Source organism: Alligator mississippiensis, chromosome 16 (assembly GCF_030867095.1).
Source record: "Alligator mississippiensis isolate rAllMis1 chromosome 16, rAllMis1, whole genome shotgun sequence".
NCBI lineage: Eukaryota > Metazoa > Chordata > Crocodylia > Alligatoridae > Alligator > Alligator mississippiensis.
Window position 1 is genome coordinate 14,905,318 of NC_081839.1, and position 20,886 is coordinate 14,926,203.

Genomic DNA, 20,886 nt, shown 5'->3' on the forward strand with positions numbered 1-20,886 from the left:
AATTTCTAGACCAGCGGTCCTGAACCGGGCTCCATGTACCCCAAGGGGGTACACAAAGCCTCATCGGGAGTACGTGAGATATATTTCATACACCATCTAACACAGGTCGAAGGGCCTAAAAAATGTCTTGACAATTTGAAATTGCTGAGGCTTTAGTGTCGTTAAAATGCACGTGCGCATGGAAGCCAGATATCCTATTCCTTCTCCATGCCTCAACCTTGCACCAGAAGCATTGCTCCAAACACCTGTCACTCAATCATGTAGAGTCAAGTCTTTGAACGTAGTTGTGCATTCGAAGTTATTGTGTTTGCATTTGAGTTTTTTACTTCATTTTTTTTATGCACGTGGCGGTTCCACACAAGTAACTGTATACATCTGCTTTTTCCTTTCATTTTGGTAAGTACCTATGTTCAATTTTAAATTGCTACCAACCGACGAAGTATATTTTAAGGGTTTACTTTGCACTATTTTTCAAGGACTGAATTCTTGCTTCGTCCATAGATTTATCATGTCAAAGAAGTGTTATTACTAGGATTTGCATGTGCAGTTTGGCGTTACGTTTATGCTTGATACAAATGATTTACAAAAACCACAATGCTTCCTTCGCTCAAAAGGTACTTTGCAATGAATATATGAAGCCATCTAAACTTAAAGAGCACCTTCAGACTGTTCACCCTGAAAATACTAAAGACCCAAAAGCTTTATTAAAAATCAAGCAATCACAACTTGAAACAAGCACACTCTCCGATGGTGGATTTACTCCCCAGAAGCCAGCGCTGGAGGCAAGTTATCATGTGGCATTAAGGATGGCCACAGAAAAAAAAGCTGCATACCATCACAGAGACCCTGGTGAAGCCGTGCCATGGAAATGGCCGAGCTGATGTCTGGTAAAGATGCACAACTAAAAATAGCACACATCCCCCATACAACACCTTTCACGACCGAATCAAGGACATGTCAGAAGACATACGCAAACAAGTAGTGGAGCAAGTCAAGAAAAGTCTGATAAAATTGGCTTGCAGTTGGATGAATCAACTGATGTCTCAAATTGCGCACAACTTCTCGTTTTTGCTTGATATGCGCGTGAGAATCATGTCAAAGAAGAATTTCTTTTGTGAACTGCTGAAAGAAACAACGAAGGCAGCAGACATTATGGCTACGATAAATGAATTTTTTCCTTTTTTCCAGCCTTTCCTAGGACCTTGTAGGAGCTATTTGTACTGATGGTGCTCCTGCTATGTTGGGGAAATATTCAGAGTTCACCGCTCTCGTCAAAAAGGTGAATCCAAATGTGATCTCTAGTCATTGCATTCTCCTCCCTCTTACTTGAAAGATGTGTTGGATGTTGTCATCCAGGCCGTCAACTTGATCAGAGCAAGGGCATTGAAACACTGCATGTTCAAAGCGCTGTGCGAAGGAAGAGATTGGGTCTGAACACACTGTACTTCTGCTTCACACAGAAGTACGCTGGTTATCCAGACAAAACGTTCTGACAAGAGTTTTTGAACTTTGAGATTTAATTGAAATGTTTCTGCATGAAAATGGATCAATTCTGCTTCAGTGTTTCATCGGTCCAAACTTTGTGGGTTGTTTGGCATACCTCCCAGATGTGTTCAGAATTCTAAACTCATTGAACATTTCAGTCCAAACTCGTTGAACATTTCAGTCCAAGGTGGAGAAGTGACTATCTTGGAGGACAAAAAAGTCAAATCCTTTCAAGAGAAGTTGGCTCTCTGGGGAAGAAGAGGGATTCCAGTAACTTTGTCAGTTTCTCTCTGTTTGATGAAATCACTTTAGATCCAGTGCATCCAGGGGAACCAAGAGTTCATGAGAGTATTATTAGGCAGACAAGGTTCTTTGGGTGAATCTGACCTTTTGTTAGACCAACTTAAATAGTTGGGAAAAAAATTTTAAGTAAGCTTTTGGGTTCAAAAACCCCTTGTCGGGCTGAGGAAGTTTCAGCAATTGGCATGTGCTCTTCCTGGATGGAATGAAGACCAACACGAGTACAACCTACACCCTGCGAGTATTATTACGCATCTTGAAAATCTGAAAGTCACCACAGAAGGAATTATTGCAAGTATTCAGGTAGTTGACATTTGGGTAAGGAGCCTCTTTACTGCTTCTCTCGAACAAATTAGTGGTGCCGACCTGGCAAAAGATGAGCTACTTGATTTGTGCAATAATCAGAAACTCCGTGTCAATTTTGAATCAATGAAATTGGAACTATTCTGGCGCAGACTTGGGGAGGCATATCCCACTCGGACCAAGCGAGCTTACCAAGTTCTAGCTCTGTTTGTTGCAACCCATCTCTGCGAGTCGCGATTTTCAGTGCTTTTTGCAAAAACCAAAGCGAGGAACAAACTGAAAGCTGATCATGATGTGCATGTGGCTGTCTCGAAAATGTCGCCTAGAATTCAAATGTTGGTTGATAGTAAGCAGCGGCACTGTTTGCACTAATAAGTTTGGGCATGTTTTGCCATTTGACACCAAGTGATGGTTTTTTGCACAACTTTTTATGTGCATGGAATAAATAAAGCTTGTTTAAAATGAAGTCTTTGTATGAGTATCTTGCTGTTTTTATAATACACGAGTACACGTAGTTTGACATAAAAATTAATTTCCCATTGAAAGGGGGTACATGAAGTCTCACTCTGAGACCAAGAGGTACGTCAACTGAAAAAGGTTCAGAACCGCCGTTCTGGACCCTTGTATCAGATCATGGCAAAACCTGCTGCCTTCTCTGGAGTCATCACTAAAACCTTTTTTTTTTACTTCGATACCCACATTATTGACTGCTGTCTAGGTCTTCGTGGCCCAATACGTACTGCAGCCTCCTAATTTCTGGCATTAAAGCTTTGTTGCTTGGGTAACCCTGACCATATTCTCTCTCCCTACAGGCTTCGCACTGCTTCACCGTTACACCTGATACGAGCTTGCAGTCATTACCGCTAAGGCATTTATCATCTAGGTTCTCTGATCGTACTAGTCCCTGGCACTACCAAGAATGCCACTCTCCATTGCCCATCCCCCCCACAAAGTCATTTTTCTCCTGGCTGCTCTTTATTCGTCAACAGCTAGGTGTGGGGAAAACAGGACATTCTGGCCTCTGTCTGGTTTAGATAAAACTTCCAATCCACGTTTTGAAAAGAAATGCTTAAAAATAGTAAATAAATAAATAAATAAATAAAATTCAACCTCCTCAGAGCGTAAGGTACTATCTGTGATTTGCTCTGTGGTATGGCTTCAAGTTCCTCATTAATAGCAATGCCTTGTGTTAGAGATCGCACGCTGAAGCCATGGCTCCTTCCCTTAAAAGCAGCTTTCCCCCGAGCAACACACAAGCAAAACAGTCCCTGTACGGCTGGGGTACACTGGCACGCGCAGTTTGGAGCGAGCGGTTAAGAGTCAAGGGGGTCTCTTTCAAGTCACGGAAGTGGAGAGCAAATCTTGACTATGACAAATTCAGTGTAATGGCAATGTTTATTTTCCCCACTTGCTGCTCCAGGGCTGGCACCGTCGAGCGCCTCGCTGGACCTTTCGGTTTCGACACGAGAGAAGCGGCAGACCCGGCTGTCGGCCGCGTCGCTTCGCAGCCTCCTCACGGACACGCGCGCCGCTGCGCTGTGCTTGTCTTTTCAAACCGTCGCTGGTTACCTTCCCGCCTCGGTGATGAACTCTAGTCTAGAGAGCGAGGCCAGCGGCCCTCCCTCTTCCTAGCTCACGGGCAGCCCCCTCAGAAACACTCGTTTCACTCGAATTTTTGACAAGGAAAAATTGTTTTTCCTGCTGCTAAGAAAGCCCCGACAGCTCAGACCGGTCTGAACTCGCTGAGCTCCTACGCGACCGCCCAGCTCACGACTCGCGCGTGCAGCGCTGACACGGCCACTGTCGTCCGGCACCCCGCCACCGGGCCGCAGCATCTACCGGGAGTAAAGAGTTTAAGACACGAATTAACTGTAGCTGTGACTAAGGAAAGCGCCCTCCGCACAGCCGCGCTGCCGCAGCAGGGCTGGGGGACCCTCGGGTGCTGGGGACACACTTCCTGCTCCGCGCCTGCAGGCCGGACCCCGCCCAGTCCCGGCGCCCGCGGAACCAGCGGAGCACGAGCCCGCAACCGAGTCCCCCGACCGCGTGCCGGAAAAGGGCGGCCTACGGTCATATTTAAAAGCTCTCAGCCCGGAGGGACGTCCGCCACACCCAATTAGCTGCTGCGGCGCCCAGCGCCTATCCACCAATAAACGCGGGTATGAAAGAGGCAGCGCCCGCCCTTTCCCCGGCCCCGGCCCCAGCCCCGGCCCCGCCGGCCCGGGGGGGCGTGGCCTGGGCGAGGGTGCGCCTGCGCCGTGTGAGGGACCCGTAGTGCGGGAGCGGCCGCGGAGGAGCGCGGGGTTCTGAGTTGTGGGGCGGGGCGGGGCGGGGCGCAGCTCCGGGCTCGGGCAGGGGCTCGGGATGCGCCCGGGGAGGCAGCGCGGAGCCGCCCGCCCGCCTACACGGCGCTGCACATGCCCCGAGCCGGCATGCGGGAGCCCCGGGGCCGCCTGCTCCTTCCCTCCCGACCCCAGCCCCAAAACATCCGGGGAGCCCCCTCCTCGGTGCCTCCGGGTGCTTAGTGTTACCTTTTGCACGTGGCTGTTCACTAATTATTGTAAGTTTACATAGTGCTAATTAACGTTCATGTTGCTTACTAGTCTAATTATTTCTCATTCTAACGGTGCATGATTATCATGACGTTAATAAGATGATTTTTAACATTATTATCATGACATTAATGAAATTATTTGTAAAATCTGTTGGGCTCGCAAAACGCGCTCTGCATATTCAGCTTCTTTTAAAACAGTTGAACGGGAGCTAGAAACCCGACTGGGCTGGGCATCAGCTAATCATTATTATTGCAGTACTGCTATATCGTAATTATTCTTTATATATTATTGTAATTATTGTGACTGGCTGTATAGTGTTCCTGTTTTTGAAAGCCGGTGTGTTTTCTGCACTCGATGGAGGTGAACAACTTTTCTTTTCACCTCCCCTTTTCTTCAGTTAACTCTGAGTCTGGGTCACCCGCTGCAATTCGCCCTCCGTGCATTTCTTGGTTGTGTCGGGGCTGAGTTTTTGGGGGAGGTAAAAATCCTTTTAAAAATAACTACATAAATAAATAGGTCTATGGCTGCTTTTTGGGGGGCTGGGGAGAAGCCCAACGTTGCCTGCGGGCCCCGGCTCCTCCATCCCACCTACCAGGCTGAAGTTGATTGCTTCTTCCCAGTTCCTTTTTCAAAACTAATCTACACCCAATCGAAGCTTGTTGTTAATGAATTACACATCTTAAATAGAATTTCATTACATATTTGCTAATGAATATGTAAAATAATATTCTGTATCAAATATAAAGGTCAGATTAGGATGGGATTATGGGGCAAAATACTTCTTGGGCCACCCCAAACTGCCTGTTGGCGCCACAGGGGACTGTCCCAGAGCACCTTGACCACAGCGTTGCCCGGCCCAAAGTGCGGTTTGGCCGTGCTGGCTGCCAGCTGACACCCCCCCGCCCCTGTACTAAATATATGGGCGTGAGTTAGGAACTAGTTTTGGGGCTGCGATTTTAGCCAGAAATCCTTCTTGGGCCACCCCATGACAGACCTGTGCGCCATCGGGGACTCTGCTGGACGTCTCTCACCAGTCTTGCCCAACCCAAAACACGGCTTGCCCGTGATAGACTGCGAACTGACAGCGTGCCAGTTTCTGTGCTGAGTATATGGACCGAAATAAGGACCCGGATTTAGGGCTGGGATCATGGCTAGAAATCCTTCTTGGGCCAGCCCACGCCATGCCTCTGTGGCACATGGGACTCTCCTGGTTATCTGCGTAGAGTCCTGCCCATCCCAGGAAACGGTTTAGCTGTGCCTGGCTGCCAGCTGATAGTCTGCCCAGACACCACTAACTACAGGGGCCTGAATAAAGAAGTGGGATTTGGGCTGGGATTAGAGATGGAAATGCTTGTTGGGCCACCCCTTGTTATCACTCTGTGGTACCAGTGGACTCCCCTGACCACAGCTTGCCTGGCCCAACTTGTGGTTTGGCCCTGCCAGGATGCCAATGGACAGCTCCCCCAGCCACAGTACTAAGTATGTGGGTTTGAGTAAGGAAGTGGATCTTGGGCTGGGATTATGGTTGGAAATCTGTTCTGGGCCACCTCAGCACACCCCTGTTGCACCAGGGGACTCTCCTGCTCTTCCCTGACCAGAGTCATAGTATCATAGTACTTAGGGTCGGAAGGGACCTAAACAGCTGATCAGGTCTGACTCCTTCCCTCAGGCAGGAATGGGTGCAGGATCATATCACCCCAGCCTCCTCTTGAAGATGCCCAAGGTAGGAGAGTACCACCTCCCTTGGGAGCCCATTCCAGAGCCTGGCAGCCCTAAGTGTAGGGTAATGTTTCCTGGTGTCCAGCCTGAACCTTTTCTCTAACAATTGGAGGGTGTTATTCCTAGTAACCCTGGGTGGTGCCTGGGGGGAAACAGAGCCTCCCTCAATTCTCTCTGGTCCCCCATAGTGAGTTTGTAAATTGCTATCAGTTCCCCTCTCAGCCTTTTCCTGTGGAGGCTGAATAGGTTCAGGCCTTCTAGCCTCTCTTTGTAGGGCCTGCCCTGCTGCCCCATGAAAAGTGGAGATGCTGGGGATTGAACCCAGGACCTCATACATGCAAAGCATGCGCTCTACCACTGAGCTACATCCCCTTTCAGAAGCTTAACCACTCCCTTGCTGTCCTGTCTGACTGAAGACATGGTTTGGCTGTGCCAGACCATGAACTGGCAGCCCCTGCAAATAGTGTCCTAAATTTATGGGTTTGAATAAGGAACTGGGTTTTGGGCTAGGTTGTCAACAGGAAATCCTCTTTGGGCCACCCCACACCATGCCTCTGTGGCACTGGATACAATCCCACACCCCCCAACCAGAGTCTTGCCTGGCCCAGAGTGCAGTTTTTGTGTGCCAAGCTGCCAACTGACAGCCCCCCATGCCCACTGTACTAAGTACATGGACCCAAATAAAGACCTGGTTTTGGACTGGGGTTATGGCTGGAAATACTGTTTGGGCCGGTTCCCCCATCCCCACTGTACTAAGTAGACAGGCTCAAGGAAGGAATTTCTTTTGTGCTGGGATTAGAGATGGAAATCCTTCTTGGGCCACCCCACACCATGTCTCTATGGCACCGGGGGACTCTCCCGGACACCACTGACCAGTCTGGCCCGGACCAGAGCGTGGTTTCTTCATGCCAGGCTGCCAACTAACAGCCCCCCATTCCCATGGTACTAAGTATACATGCTTGACTAAAGACCCGGCATTTGGGCTGAGATTGCAGACTGAATTGATGACCAATGTCTTGCCTGGCCCAGATGGTGTGGGGTGGCCCAAAATGGATTTCCAGCCATAATCCCAGCTGTTACCAGATTTGCCTGTCACTTTGGGGTGTGCTCATTTATTAGGGGTACATTTCTAGGGTCTTTGCAATTCTATCAATGTGCTGCTTGTGTTACCTGTGTTTCTGTACGGACTGTATCTCTGCCTTCTGCAAGTCCTCACCCCCAGTGGAGCTATCTTGCAGGACTCCGTTTCAGTGGGGCTGGGTTCCTCCAGCCACTAAATCAGTCAAATGCACACGCACGCACGCGCACACACACACACACACACACACTAACATGACATGCCTGACCTGGCCAGGTTTATCAGGCTGACACCTTCACATGCCAGGAATCAGTTCATTAAGGTAACACTACACTGCAGTCAGACACCAGCACACAGTGAACAGAATCCCTCTGAATGCGGCTGGGTGTCCAGCTGACACCCTCATGGGCCAGCTTTCAGTTCATTAGGGCACGCCTGAGCCAAAGTGGGTCCATCAGCCTATACAAGCTGATCCTCTTACGTGTCTCAAACTCAGCACGTCCCAATCTTTTGCCCTAACTGTCCTAGTAGTGGTAGCCTCTTGATGAGCGGACCCCACAGTATTTCTGGGCTTCACAGGGATCTTTGGCTTAGGTAAAAGAAGCGTTGCTGCAGAGCAAGTGAGGAAGGGAAGTAGAGAAGGAAAAATGCATCCAGTTACCACCAGTTTCACTATAAAAGTTATTTATTGTGAAGCATATGAGTTTTATAATGGTACTAGTAGTAATAGACATGCAAGGGGAAACAAAGAAAACAATTACAATATTCCCCTGGTTTAATTGAGTATTTGGGGAAACTTAGCTGAAGCTTAACTAATCCAATTTAGGTTCAGAAAGCTATGCCTAGAGACAAAAAGAAAGAGAGAAAGAGGGAGAAAGAGAGAGCGAGAGCTGGGGTGTCACTGTTCCCAGGCACTCCGGTGATTTGATGACAAGCAAAGTTCCCAGCACGATCCTTGAAGGGAGAGGATCTGTTTCTGCCAGCTTCTTGGGAACAACAGCGGGTGGTGTCAGAGAGATTTTTCTCTCTTGAAGCACCCTGTTTGCAGCTTTACACCTTTCTTATCCCCTTAGTCCAGCCTCTTCAAAGCATTCTTTTAATTGTGTAAATGAAGAGGGTCCCAAGCCATAAGTGACAGGGAAAATCCTGTTATACAAACAGTTTCAGTTTAAATGAATGACCTTTCTCAGTGACCAGGGGTTATCTGGTTTGGAACATCTCAAGAAATGGATTAACAACCAGCAAAAACATCAAGTTTTAAGGAATAACCAGACACGTAGGAGCCATCTTGAAATTATGGGGTTTTATTTTCTTTTTTTCCAATTCCCTTCCTTTTACAACAAGGTGTCTATGAAACGGCATCTTGACATTTTCTCTTAACTTTTTAATCCTGAGCCATTTTGGTTGTGGCCAGCCTCAAGGCACTCATGCTTACAAAATCAAATGGAGATGCGCAGAACTGAGACAGGTTTTCCTGTAGATTGTCTGAAGAGGCTTCATCTTTTGTTAAGTGCACTGACGGCGTCTGTCTTGGGGCAGTGGATTGTTCTTGGTGCTGTGTATTGAGCTGGTCCCTGAGTGAATCATGATTAATCGGTAACTGGTAGCAGCCAGGCCTGCGGTGATCCCAGGTCCCATGCCTCAAAACAGACACAGTTGCACAAGCACCCATGTCACGAGTTTTGCCTGTCAGCAGCCAGAGGTGCAGGCCCCCGAGCCCAGAAGCCCTGCATCGATCCCTCGACAGCTGGCAGGCTTCGTGGCCTCAGCAGGGGCCACCATCACTGCAGTTTTCAGCCCACTGCACCTTAACACACACGGTCATCTATGTCACGAGTTTTGCCTGTCAGCAGCTCGAGGTGCAGTTCCCCCCAAAACCCTGCACCAATCGTCTTGAAGCTTGGCAGGCTTCATGGCCTCGGCAAGGCTACCAGCCCTGCAGCTTTCACCCCGCTGTGGTGTAACACATACACGTGACATGAGTTTTGCTTTCAAGAATGTGGGGTGCAGTTCCCCCGAGCCCCTGCACCGATCTTCTTGAAACGTGGCAGGCTTCATGCTCTCAACAGGGGCTGCCACCCCTGCAAGTTTCACCCAAATCAGACAAAAAACACAGCTGTAGATATTTCATTCATTCCCCATTATACCCTATGGCCGGGTCTCCGAGGTGGCTCCAAAGCTTCCTACTCACACAGGCCAACTAGTGACTACAATGGACTGCAGAACCCAGATCTACTCTAAGCAGAATTACCTCTATCGTCACATCCACAGCTGCCCCATTCAGGCCATGGAAAACTGTCTGTGCACCAGGCATGGCAGGATCGGCGCTGGGACAGTTGGCTGTGCCGACCTCAGAGAATGGGAGAGCTTTGCATCTCCCTGGGTGATTATAGGATCGTATTTCTGAAGACACATGTACTTTTGGGGCATCCAGAAGCAAAGACACACATTTTAATGGGATGGAAAGTGGGTCAAACCTGTTTCAAAGGAAGTGTAGAGAGAGTGTCTGATCTTTTGGGAAGGGATGTTGACTGTCAGCACGAAGACTTCTTAAATGAGCTCTGTACGATGGGAAACAGCAACGGAGAAGAGGTGGTGGGAGGTAGCCAGCAAAATCAGTGGCATTTAGGAGGCAGCAGTGCAGTACTTGGAGGTACCAAGTAGTTATTTCATCTCGGTGAGCAATTTTAATTCATTTTTAGCAAAATCTTAAAAACTTGAAGACCTGGACTTCTTCAGCTGTGACATCACAAACCTGAAGGATTACAGGGAAAGGATTTTTGAGCTGCTTCAGGAGATCACCTACCTAGATTGATTTGATCAGGAAGGTAATGAGGCCCCCAACTCAAAAGATGAAGATGATGAGGGTGACTTCTCTAAACATGCAGTCATTAGTTATGCCATTCAGTCAGTATCTAAATAGAAAATTCAGACTAAAGTGACTGTGGAACTGCTGGAGCACAAATCAGCTACATGTGTCAGGTGAAGGCCAGTATCACGTACTGCTCCTATTGGGTAATGCGGGGGGGGCGGGCAATGCACTTGCGAAGAGAGTAGTCATGGATGCTGTGCACAGCTAAAGGAGAGCTGCACTTAGGAAAACGTGAGTACACATCTTTACACTGAGCTATAACTATATAATAGCAGTTATTTTATTGCTGGTACCAAAAGCTTTTTTTTTTTTTTCATACCCATCATCTCATACTCGATGCTGTGGCACATTCAGTTCTGTGTTTTCTCTTCCTATAGAAAGAGGAAAAAGAGGGATGTTACTTCTAGTCCTGTCTTTTTTTAAAGATTTCTGGAGAAGGTTTTGTAGCTGAATTGAGTCAGATTTCAGAAGCTCATTTAAGATGAATTTACAAACAAGCCTCTGAGGTTTAAGCAAAGCTGTAAGGAATTAATTTACCTGCCTTTCAGAAGGGGATGAGGAGGATGAAGCAGATGAAGATGAAGCTGGTCCACCAGGAGAGTACAAACAAGGTGAAGATGATGGAGGTTCAGATTTGGGGGAGAGTGAAGAGGAGGAAGAAGCTGGCCTTTCATACCTGATGATGGACAAGATCCAGGTAGGACTTACCCTATTCTACTGTAAGGCTCAGGATTTTCTTGACACTGTCTAGCTATAAACGTGTAATAATTTAAACTTGTATAAGCAGAATCATGTAAATCCACTATCATATATGTGCAATAGAGTACTTTAGAGAGACACCTTTTACTATCAAAGAAGTGCGTTACAGTAGGGGAACCGCCGCTCTTTGGTATTCTCCGTTATCTTGCTCAACATGAAATGCTGCAAGATTTATTACTTCACTGCCTTGTAGAATTAGTGTCATTCTGCACCAGATCACCACGTCAGATTTAGAGGAGAACATGGCCGAAACAAATCCACCTGCCCTACCAGGATGCTCACAAGTGTCTGGGGCGCTTCAGCCTTGAGAGCCATGCCCTCACCGTCCAGATCTGCAGGTTGTCAGGTGTGGGGCTGGGGCTTCCAGGCAGGGGGGAGAGGGTGAGTATGGAGGAGCTAGGGCCTGAGGGTGCAGGGGGCTGATCAGGATGTGAGGGCTGAGGCAAAGGGGAGACAGGCTGGGAATCGAGGAGTGAGGGCTGGCCACAGGAAGAAGTCAGGGAGAGGCTGGAGCTGTGGCCCTGGGAATGCCATGGGTTCGGCCATGTAGGGGAGAGCTGGGGCAGGGAGCGGAGACTTCCCCTGGGTGGGAGCACAGGACCTTGAGCTGCTCTTAGTGGAGGGAGGTGGGTGGGAAGTTGGATCCTGGCATTTTGGGGAAGGAGAAGGGGTTGGACGCTCCTTTCACCCCACTTATCTCAGGGCCCTTTTCTTTCCTAGCCAGGGGGGCAGAAAACCCGTGTGATGTTTGCTGAGCTGACCTGCAGGGAGCCTGATGGATGCAGGGGATGGGAATGGGGCTCTGTTGGGTTCGCTGCTCTGGGAAGGAAGCGCGTTAGAGCAGAGCAGGCGTGAGGACCAGGACTTGCAGGTTGTGCCCTGCTCTGGCTCTTCGAAAGGAGTGCTGTCCAGCATGCCATAGTGAGGGGCATGGTTTGGGAGGACTCCTGGGTCCTGTTTCTAGCTGAGGGAAGGAGGGCAGGGGGTGGGAGGAAGGTTTTGTGGCTCAAGACTCCTGGCTTCTTTTTGGGATCTGTCACTTCCCCAGAATGAACCCACAAATCATCTGTGCTTTGAGTCAATTGATACCTTGGGTGATGCTGTCAGCACATACATGGAGGTGAGTGGAAGCAGCATGGTGGGAGGTGTCCACTGCCCTGGTCAGAGGAGGACGGGGTTGGGGGAATACTGGGCCCATGGCTCGGATTCAAGGGTGGATGGCGATACTGGGCTTGGGTGGCCTCATGGGTCCCATCTGTCAGGCACAGGAAGGTAGTAATAGGTGCATGGGTCAGATCCCGGCTGGCATGGATGGGGTTCCCGTCAAGGGGCTGCATTGAAGCAGAAGGGTTACTTGGCTGGGGGTGAGCCCGTGGGTCCCACGGGAGGGTTTGTATACTACAAGCAGTGCCCTCCTGCCAGGGTCCCCGTTGGGTCCCAGTCGTGCCCTTCCCTGCCCAGCCCTGTCCTGGCAGTGGCTGATGGGGAAAATGTGGGGTCTTTCCATTCTCCTTCAGCATGGAAATGGCCTCTGCTTTGCCTCCCACCCCGCTCATGCTTTGCCTCCTGTCTCCTCTTCACAGCGGTTATCAACGTGAGCCATGATGCGATACGCAGACCAGCTGCCAGCTCTGGGTGGTGGAGGAGCAGTCCATCAGCCAGGTCAATGGCGACTTCGACTGCAAGTGGGAGGTGCTGGAGGCCTCAGGCCAGGTCAGCATTAACCGGCCCCCGGGAGTGACCTTGCTGTGGGGAGGCTCCTCGAGGACCTGCCCATCCCCTCTCAGAGACCTGCCTGCACAGCTTCACATGCACCCACACCCAAAGGACTCTGTAGAGGGGGCAGGGTCACAGGCATGGTTGTGGGTTGAACTTTGAAGATGTGGGGTGGGAGTCTAATGTAAGACATGTTTATTTTTAGAGCTGTTCTTCTACACCTGCTGCTTTCCCAGGAGAGAGAGACTTAATTGATATGAATGGGAGGAGGGTTGTACTGGAATGGTCTATTTTAGGCAGGAGTGAGGGCTGTCCTTGTCCCATTGCTGGGTTCCCTGCCCCCCAGTCTGGAGAATGGCTTGAGCCTTGTTTTGCTTCCACCCAAGAGGATTATATTAAAATATAATAAAGGAAAAGTGGCTTGTGATGGGTTTTATTCTGAAGGGGTAGGAGTGGGGCTTCACAGTACTGGCAGGAGGGACACCCCTGAGATTGCAGTGGACAGACAGACTGGGCTGAGGCATGGGGATGGAAAGAGCTTCCCTGTAAGACACATGGCTTGTCCCATCATAGACAATGATGGCTGAAAGGGACCTCAAGAGGTCACCTGGTCTAGTCCAACCCCCTGCTTAGAACAGGCCCACCCACAACTATATCACCCCAGCCAAAGCTTTCTCTACCGAGGCCTTAACCTCCAAGGATGTAGATCCCACAGCCTGTCTGGTTAACCTACTCTAGTGTTTTACTACTCTCCATGTGAGAGTTTTTCCTAATATGTAAGCTAAAGTTCCCTTGCTGCAACTTGCGCCCATTGCTCCTTGTTCGGCCATCAACCACCACTGAGAACAGTGCAGGTCCGTGCTCTTTGCACCCCCCTGCAGGGAGTTGAAGGCTGCTATTAAATCCCCCCTCAGACTTCTCTTCTGCAGACTAAATAAGCCCAGCTCCCTCAGCCTCTCTCCTCATAAGCACAGATCCAGGTTTTCTGTTCACCATGGACAAATGTGGTGAAACCCATCTTTTTCTCATTTTAAGGCAAAAAACCCAGATTGCCTCTTTAAGAAGAAAACATCCGGAAATGGCAGGTTCCCCATGCAGGCTGGCAGAGTTCCAGCCTGCAAGGGGCTAGAGGGAGCAGGAGGAGGGCGATCAGGCAGGGGAGGCCACATGCGTGCACACATGTGCGTGTGGCAGCCGGGCAGCCTGGAGAGCACCTCTTGCAGCTCTCCGCTAAGCCTTGCACTGCGGCCATCTGGGACAAGGATGGTGCCTGGGATCCACAGGTGCAAGGTGATAAATGGCGTCTAATGGCCAGGGAGGGATTAGCATCCCCCGGGCCCTGCAGAGCACACCCCTGCAGGGGGAAAGCATTTCCGATACAGGCTGGGCCTGGCACACACTTATTCATTAGAGCTGTCACGGCAGGGGGCTGATGGTCTCTGACTTCCCCCGGCAGGTCCCCAGGCAGCCCTTGTCCTGGTAACATCTGAATTCCTCTGTGCTTGCACTTCCTGACCTCTTGAATACTCTCACTCCTCCTGCCAAGCTCAGCTGGGAGCCGCTGGCCCCTGTGGGCAGGGAGCAGGGGCAGATTTGCGTGAAGGGGCTGATCTCGGCTCTGGGGGGTTCAGAGAGACTGCGCAGGTCCGAGCCAGAGACCTGTTTGCCTGGGGAAGGCGCGCTGGTCTGGATTCCCACCGTGGCCTGGGCACCGCTCCTCCTCATGCCTCCCAGCTGGAGAGTTTGATGTCGCTCGGTCTCCCTGCAGTGACTTGCTTTCTGGACCAGGATGCAATTGTGGGATGCAGCGACCTCCAGCTCTGCCCGATGCAGGGAGTGGGGGGAGAGGCAGAGCGGGCTGTCAGCGTGGCTCTGCCACCCTGGTCTTCTGGGGGCTGTGGCTCCACGCAACCTCCTCAGTAGCTGAGGGAGAGATCAGAGCTGGTGTCTGTGAGCAATCTCCTCTCCGCTTTGCCTCCAGTCTCTTGGAAAACCCCCATTGCCTGCAAGTGATGTGCTAGCTCGATGTACCTGCTGTATGTACATGCTATGTATACGTACAAGTGATGTGCTAGCTCGATGTACCTGCTGTATGTACATGCTACATATACATGCAAGTGATGTGATAGCTCCCCTTCACACACAGCATAGGCCTGAGTCCCCAGCATTGGGAATGTACAGCTGAAAAGCATGCGCACAAAAGCAGAGGCAGCAGTGCAGGCAGATGTGAGACATCTGTTTGTGGAAGGAAGTCGGCCGTGTGCGATTGGAGCCCCCACGTGCCAGAAGTGGAACAAGAGCAGCAGAGACTTCCTGGGATGAAGCGGCTTGTTCATCCTAGGGAGAGGCAGGCTGAGAAGGGAGCTGACCGCTCTCTGGAAATACTGCTGAGAGGGAGAAGAGCCACACAAGAGACAAGACAATGCCAGCCCCAGGAGAAGTGGGGAAATAGGGGTCACACATACAAATAGGCTGAAGCTCAGAAGGATTGTAACCATCAGAGCAGCAGGCTCTGGAGCAGGTTCCCCGTGGGAGGGAAAAGTAGTTTTAAAATACAGATTGACGGATTTGAGCACAGGATCATATAGTGGGATTGCCTGCACTGGCAAGGATATGGCCAAGAACAATGAGGTCCCTTCCAGTCCCATGTTTCCTTGTCCTCCCCAGTACATGGTCTGAGAAAGCTACGGGGTCAACACACCATTTACACCCAACCGAGGCCAGTAGATATCACTGGCGTCAGACAGATTTCTTCTCTGCCCAGAGTGCAGCTGCTGTCTGTTAAATAAACCCCCCCTGGGCATTGCTGTAGGCATGGGGGTGATGTGCTGCTCAGCTGGGTGGTCATCACGGGGGGAGAGCACAGAGAAGGGAGGATGCTACTCAGTCTGTTTTGGGGGTGTCTGTTCCAGTATTGTGGCTGAAGTCACTCGATCTGCCACAAGAAGATTTCTGGAGGCAGTAAAGTGACTCTTATGGTGAGAAAGGGCCCTGCTGGCTGCTCCAGAGACAGCCATGGAGTTAAACATGCCCCTGCACAGGCCTTAAATGTGGAGCTCTTTCCAGGTGCCCTGAGGGAAAGGGGCTGGGGCTGGAAGTCCTCTTTGTGATGCGGACAGGGCAGCCGCCAGGTTTGTTATAATCATTCTTGCTGCAGCCTTGGGGCCTGAAGATCCCTCTGATTCCTGGACATCACGTCATCTGGGACAGGGATGGTACCTGGGATCCTGCCGGGAACATCCTCTCTTATGTGCAACATGGTAAATGGCTTCTAAAAACCACCCCCAGGCCCTTACTGAGGATTTTATTGCCAAGGGAAGACCTTTCAGGTATGGGCTGAGCCTGGAATACACTGGAGCAGACGAAATCGTGTCACAGGAGTGGAGGGATCGCCAGGGCCTTGCAGAGGATTTCACTGCACATATCCAGTCTGGTCCCGTCTCCTCTTGAAGCCCCCCAGGGTAGGGGAGAGCATCACCTCCCTTGGGAGCCCTTTCCAGATGCTGGCAACCCTCACCATGAAGAAGCTCTTTCTAATGTCCAACCTAAACCTGCTCTCCATCGATTTGTGGCCGTTGTTCCTAGTTACTGGTGGGGGTGCCCTAGTGAATAGAGCATCTCCTAGTCCCTGCTGTGCTTCCCTGATGAAATGATAGGCAGCCACAAGATCACCTCTCAGCCTCCTCTGGTGCCGGCCGACGAGATTCAGTCTCTCCGGCTCTCCTCGTAGGGCCTTGCCTCCAAGTGGGACACTTGTGTTACAGGTTGGCTTAGGGCTCTGTGAGGCTTCGGACCATGCTTCAGATCTGGAGAAGCTTTGGACGCTTCGGCATCCGAAGCAGCATGTCCGGATCGAAGCGCTGGCTTCGTTAGGCTTTCCAAAGCGCTTCGGAAAAGCTTTGGAGATCCGGCCATAGGGTATCATGGGGAATCAATGAAATATCTATAACGCTGTTGTTTTTTGTCTGATTTGGATGTAATGTGCAGGGACAGTAGCCTCTGCTAGGAGCATAAAGCCTGCTACGTTTCAAGGAGGTAGGTGCAGGGGTTTGAGGGGAACTGCACCCCAAATTCGTGAAAGCAAACTTCTGTCATGTGCACGTGTTGCACCACAGGGCAGTGAAAAGTTCAGGGGTGGTGGCCCCTGGGGAGGCCACAAAGCCTGCCAAGTTTCAAGATCGGTGCAGGGGTTTGGGGGAACTGCACCTCGAGCTGCAGACTAGCCAAACTCATGCCGTGGTGACAGTGTGTGAGTGAAGGCGCAGCAGGGCGATAGCTGCAGGCCTGCGAGCCCCTGCTGCGGCCACAACGTCTGCCAGCTGTGGAGGAGGTAGGGGCAGGGGCTTCTGGGGCCCTGCACCCCCAGCTGCGGACAGGCAAAACTCATGCCGTGGGTGCTTGTGGGACTGACTGTCTCAGTCTAGGGGCAGTTGATTGTATTGATTATTCCCTCTCCTTAGTCTGCGGGTTTTTAGGTGTTAATGGTTGCTAATTGACTAATTATCTAGTAGCTACTAGTAGCCAGGTCCTGTGTATTGAGCTGGTCTCTGAGTGAATCATGATTGATTGGTAACTGGTAAGGCAGTAGCTTAGCAGCCAGGACTGCAGTAGTCCCCCCACCCCGTGCCACAAGACAGACACGATTGCACAAGCACCCATGTCACGAATTGTGCCTGACACACGGGAGGACACTCTCTTATCAAGACTTGCTCCAAACAGTGGAACTGAACAGTTCATCTATTGATTTGTATTTCTCTTATTAAAACAAGGACTGATCACACAAGATAAGGAGAAGATCACAATCCTGAGAAAATGCTCTTTATTTAATGAAACGAAAAGGCTCTGGGGATATCGGTCAGAAAGGACCAGGAGCTGCTGGCAGGATCAGACAGGGAACACATTTGCAAGAAGGATCTGATCTTCTCTTTGGAGGTCTAGGAGACTCTGAGTTTCCACCAAAGACCACTTTGCCTCGGGAAACGCAGCCTGGGTGTGCTGCCTTGGTCTTAAGCCACTCTTCTTGTGGCTGCGTGGTAGCAGGAAGAGGGTTTCTGCTGTTAGATTTAGTGCCAGTGACTTTTCCAAGCTCTTGGGTCTGTTCCTGATTGCCCTGTCTCAGCAGGATGTGTCGCCGTTTGGCTCCCTGCCCTGAGCATGCAGAGGCTTCTTTCTTTCTAGCGTTTTCCTATTTTCCACGGCCCCTGAGTGTAAAGGCAATGTCTCCTCCCCTTCTCCTCCCGCAGCACACACAGTCCATCTAATAGACTCTCATAGCTGCAGTATCCTCCAGGTCATTTTTCGGGGGTGTGCCTCGTTAGGATATTCAGCTTCTGCCCAAGCAGGAGCTTCGTTGTCTCCACAGGCCCCCTCATCTATGTCCCAAACACAGTGGTCCAGCCTCTCTTCCACCACCTCCTCCTTTAGGAGTGCCTGCCTTGGCCTCTTCTCCAGCCAGATCCTTCTTCGCCATTTCTTCTCTCCAAGCCTATGCTCTGCCCTCCGCAGCTGTGGCGGCCCCTCTCTGCACCAGTCCTTCTGCCTCATTTCCCCCGAGCCATTCGCATGTGGTTTCTCTCGTGACAACACTACTGTCGAGGAGCTTCTCGCTTTGATGGGAAGTGCTTGGCTTCGGAGAGGGGCTCAGCCCTTGGGCCCTTTTATAAGGGAGCTGCTGGCCAGCCCGGTCCCATGTCATCACTCACCGGGGGCCAACCAGACTCGGCTTGTCCATATATGGCCATCAGAAGGGTCCCCATCCAGTCCAAGCGCCCATATAGGGAAACACACGGCTATTATGACTGTAGGCATTGCCCTTACATGGGCATGGGACTCCTGAGTGGTTTTTATGGCCATGTTTGGCCATGTATGTGTGTTTTCTTATATGGCCAAAGATGGCCAAAAGCCATGTGGATGCCTGGGACTAGGACATGGGAGCAGTGGAGACAGTGGATCTGGTGCTCTGGAGAAATATCAGATCCCCTCCTTTCAGTGCAGGAGCACTGCATTCAGCCTCCTGAGTCGGAGAAGTGGGGGAGTCAGTGGATCCCCTGAGATGTCCTCTTCTGTTCAGTCATCACTCCTCTCCGTTCTGATTTCAGCAAATCCACACGCTTTCTGTGGCCATGGTCAGTGCTGACTTCTCACGGGCAAGAAGCCTGCTGCCACTTAAATGATCCCCGTCACAAAAGAACCGAAATGACGTTCCCTGTTGTCACCAAGTGTGGTTCACCTACGCGCTCATCTCTTGCTTGCATCTGAGCTCTCCCTTTACCCCTATCTCACGCTGAGGTCTGTCCTTACCGGAAGCACAGGACGTCCCCCTGCCACAACGTGGCAGCCGCCAACCCCACCTTAGCAAATCCACACTACTACCCTCTGCTTGTCCCTGTCTCCCTAGACATGCCATGTTGTGCTCTTCTCAGGCTCAGCCTGATCCCCAAATCTGACTTGAGAAGTTGGCCAAGTGTCTCTTGGAAGAACAAATGCTAAGAGGGGTTGTGAGGGAAAAGCCCTTGAGGGAGGTCACTGCAGAGGGCTGCGTGAGGTTGCTTTACTCAGCTGGGATGCTTTGTGACGTACATAAGTGAGCTCCTCTGTTGTACTCAGCTGGCCCGAAGACCCAAGTGTCTATGAAGTCACTGGCCCTGTGTCTTGACTTAGGGGTCTGATGTCAGAGTAGGCTTTGTGAGGAAACCGCCAGGGTGATCTCATAAGAGACAAACTTGTGAGATGTCTCACTGAGGACTGATGGATGGACTGATTTCCTCAGGACTCTCGTAACTACATTCAAGTATAAGTCTCAGTAAAACAGCTCACATACCACTGACATATAGGGGCAGGAAGAGGAGGGAGGCAGTGATGGCTCAATGCCAGCTCTCCCCTTGACTTGAGAGAAACCAAAGAGTTGGAGCTTCGTGCTCAGTCCCAAGTCGGTTTGTGCCCAGAGAGGAGGGGGTTTAGGGAAAGAAGAGCTCGTGGGCCCAGGCATGATCCCGGAGGGAAGGGATGTCCCCACAAGCTGAGGGAGGATGAAATGAATACGGCCAAGTGGGATTTTAGCGTGATTCTCCTGGGAGTGGGTGTTTCCTTTCAAGCCCCAGCTCCTGGAGGCCTGTGATTGTGGCAGAACCGCGCTGCCAATGAGGAGTGGGGGCTGTGCCCCACGTGTCTGGAGCACAGCAGGAAACCCCAAAGAGGAGAAAGCCAAAGACAAGGACATTTATGATTACAAGTGTTGGTTGCAGCCAGAGTCCTGATTTTGCAAGGGTGAAAGACGGGTGTGGGATGCACCTGGGCTTTCCCCATTTTCTCACCTGCATTAATTGGGGAGGAGTTGTCCAAATGTGAACAATCCATGGTCACCATACCTGATGGCCATATGTGGACGTTTGGATGGCTATAGGACAGTTTGATGGCCATATATGGATAGAGCCTATGTGATTGGTCGGCTGCAGTCAGCAGCTCCTCTATAAATAGGGCCAGCTGAAGCTCTGGCTAGTGACCCGAGTGGGAAGCTGCTCCCAGACATGGGGTGCTCCCACTGCTGGGGCTTGGTGGCCGTCAGGAGCTTGTCCGCTCATGGCAAGAGGCTGTTGGAGGCAAAACAGAAGTGGAAGCTGTTGCAAATGGTGGCAGGCAGAATGCATCGTGGGAGGCCATCACTGCGGCTGTCCCAGAAGGCTTCTTCCATCTTGACTCTGCAGCAACCGAACAGAGGTGTTGGCAGCATAGGGGAGGAGGACAAGTCCGGGGATCCCATGTCATCTCCTCCTCTTCCTCCTCCAGGAGATCAGTGACTCCACAGCACCGCTGCTTGTCCTCAGGAACAGGGAGATCCAGTGTCTGCACAGCGCCGCTGCTCCTTCCCTGAAACAGGGATCCAGTGTGTCTCCAGCACTGCTGCGGCTTTCTCTGAAATGAGGCGATCCTGTATTTGTGGTGAGACACCGGGACATTCGCTGCCTCTGCCGCGTCTCTGAAATGGGGCAATGCAGTATTCCCACAGCACCGCTGCTTGTGGCAAGAAACCAGGACATTCGCTGTCTTGTGCTTGTCCTCCAGGAATGGCCCATGTAGCCACTTGAACTTCTCCTGCTGTG

The 20,886-nt window shown here is 50.9% G+C and overlaps 2 long non-coding RNA genes and 1 other non-coding gene across 5 annotated transcripts; 1 reads left to right on the forward strand and 2 right to left on the reverse strand.

The window, feature by feature from the left end:
- Positions 1 to 669: 669 nt before the first annotated feature.
- Positions 670 to 4,247, reverse strand: LOC132246499 (uncharacterized). Its single transcript, XR_009457819.1, has 2 exons — positions 4,043 to 4,247; positions 670 to 3,923 (listed from the first exon to the last, which is right to left on the reverse strand). It is a non-coding gene; the product is annotated as an uncharacterized LOC132246499 (long non-coding RNA).
- A 108-nt stretch (positions 4,248 to 4,355) lies between these two features.
- LOC132246477 (uncharacterized) lies at positions 4,356 to 13,203 on the forward strand. Of its 3 annotated transcripts, XR_009457800.1 has the most exons (4): positions 4,356 to 4,648; positions 10,861 to 12,191; positions 12,655 to 12,784; positions 12,993 to 13,203. It is a non-coding gene; the product is annotated as an uncharacterized LOC132246477 (long non-coding RNA). The 3 variants fall into 3 exon arrangements; XR_009457799.1 differs by having other exon boundaries at positions 12,655 to 13,203; XR_009457801.1 differs by lacking the exon at positions 4,356 to 4,648 and adding an exon at positions 10,132 to 10,268 and having other exon boundaries at positions 12,655 to 13,203.
- TRNAA-UGC (transfer RNA alanine (anticodon UGC)) lies at positions 6,663 to 6,734 on the reverse strand. Its single transcript has one exon. It is a non-coding gene; the product is annotated as a tRNA-Ala (tRNA).
- Positions 13,204 to 20,886: the final 7,683 nt, after the last annotated feature.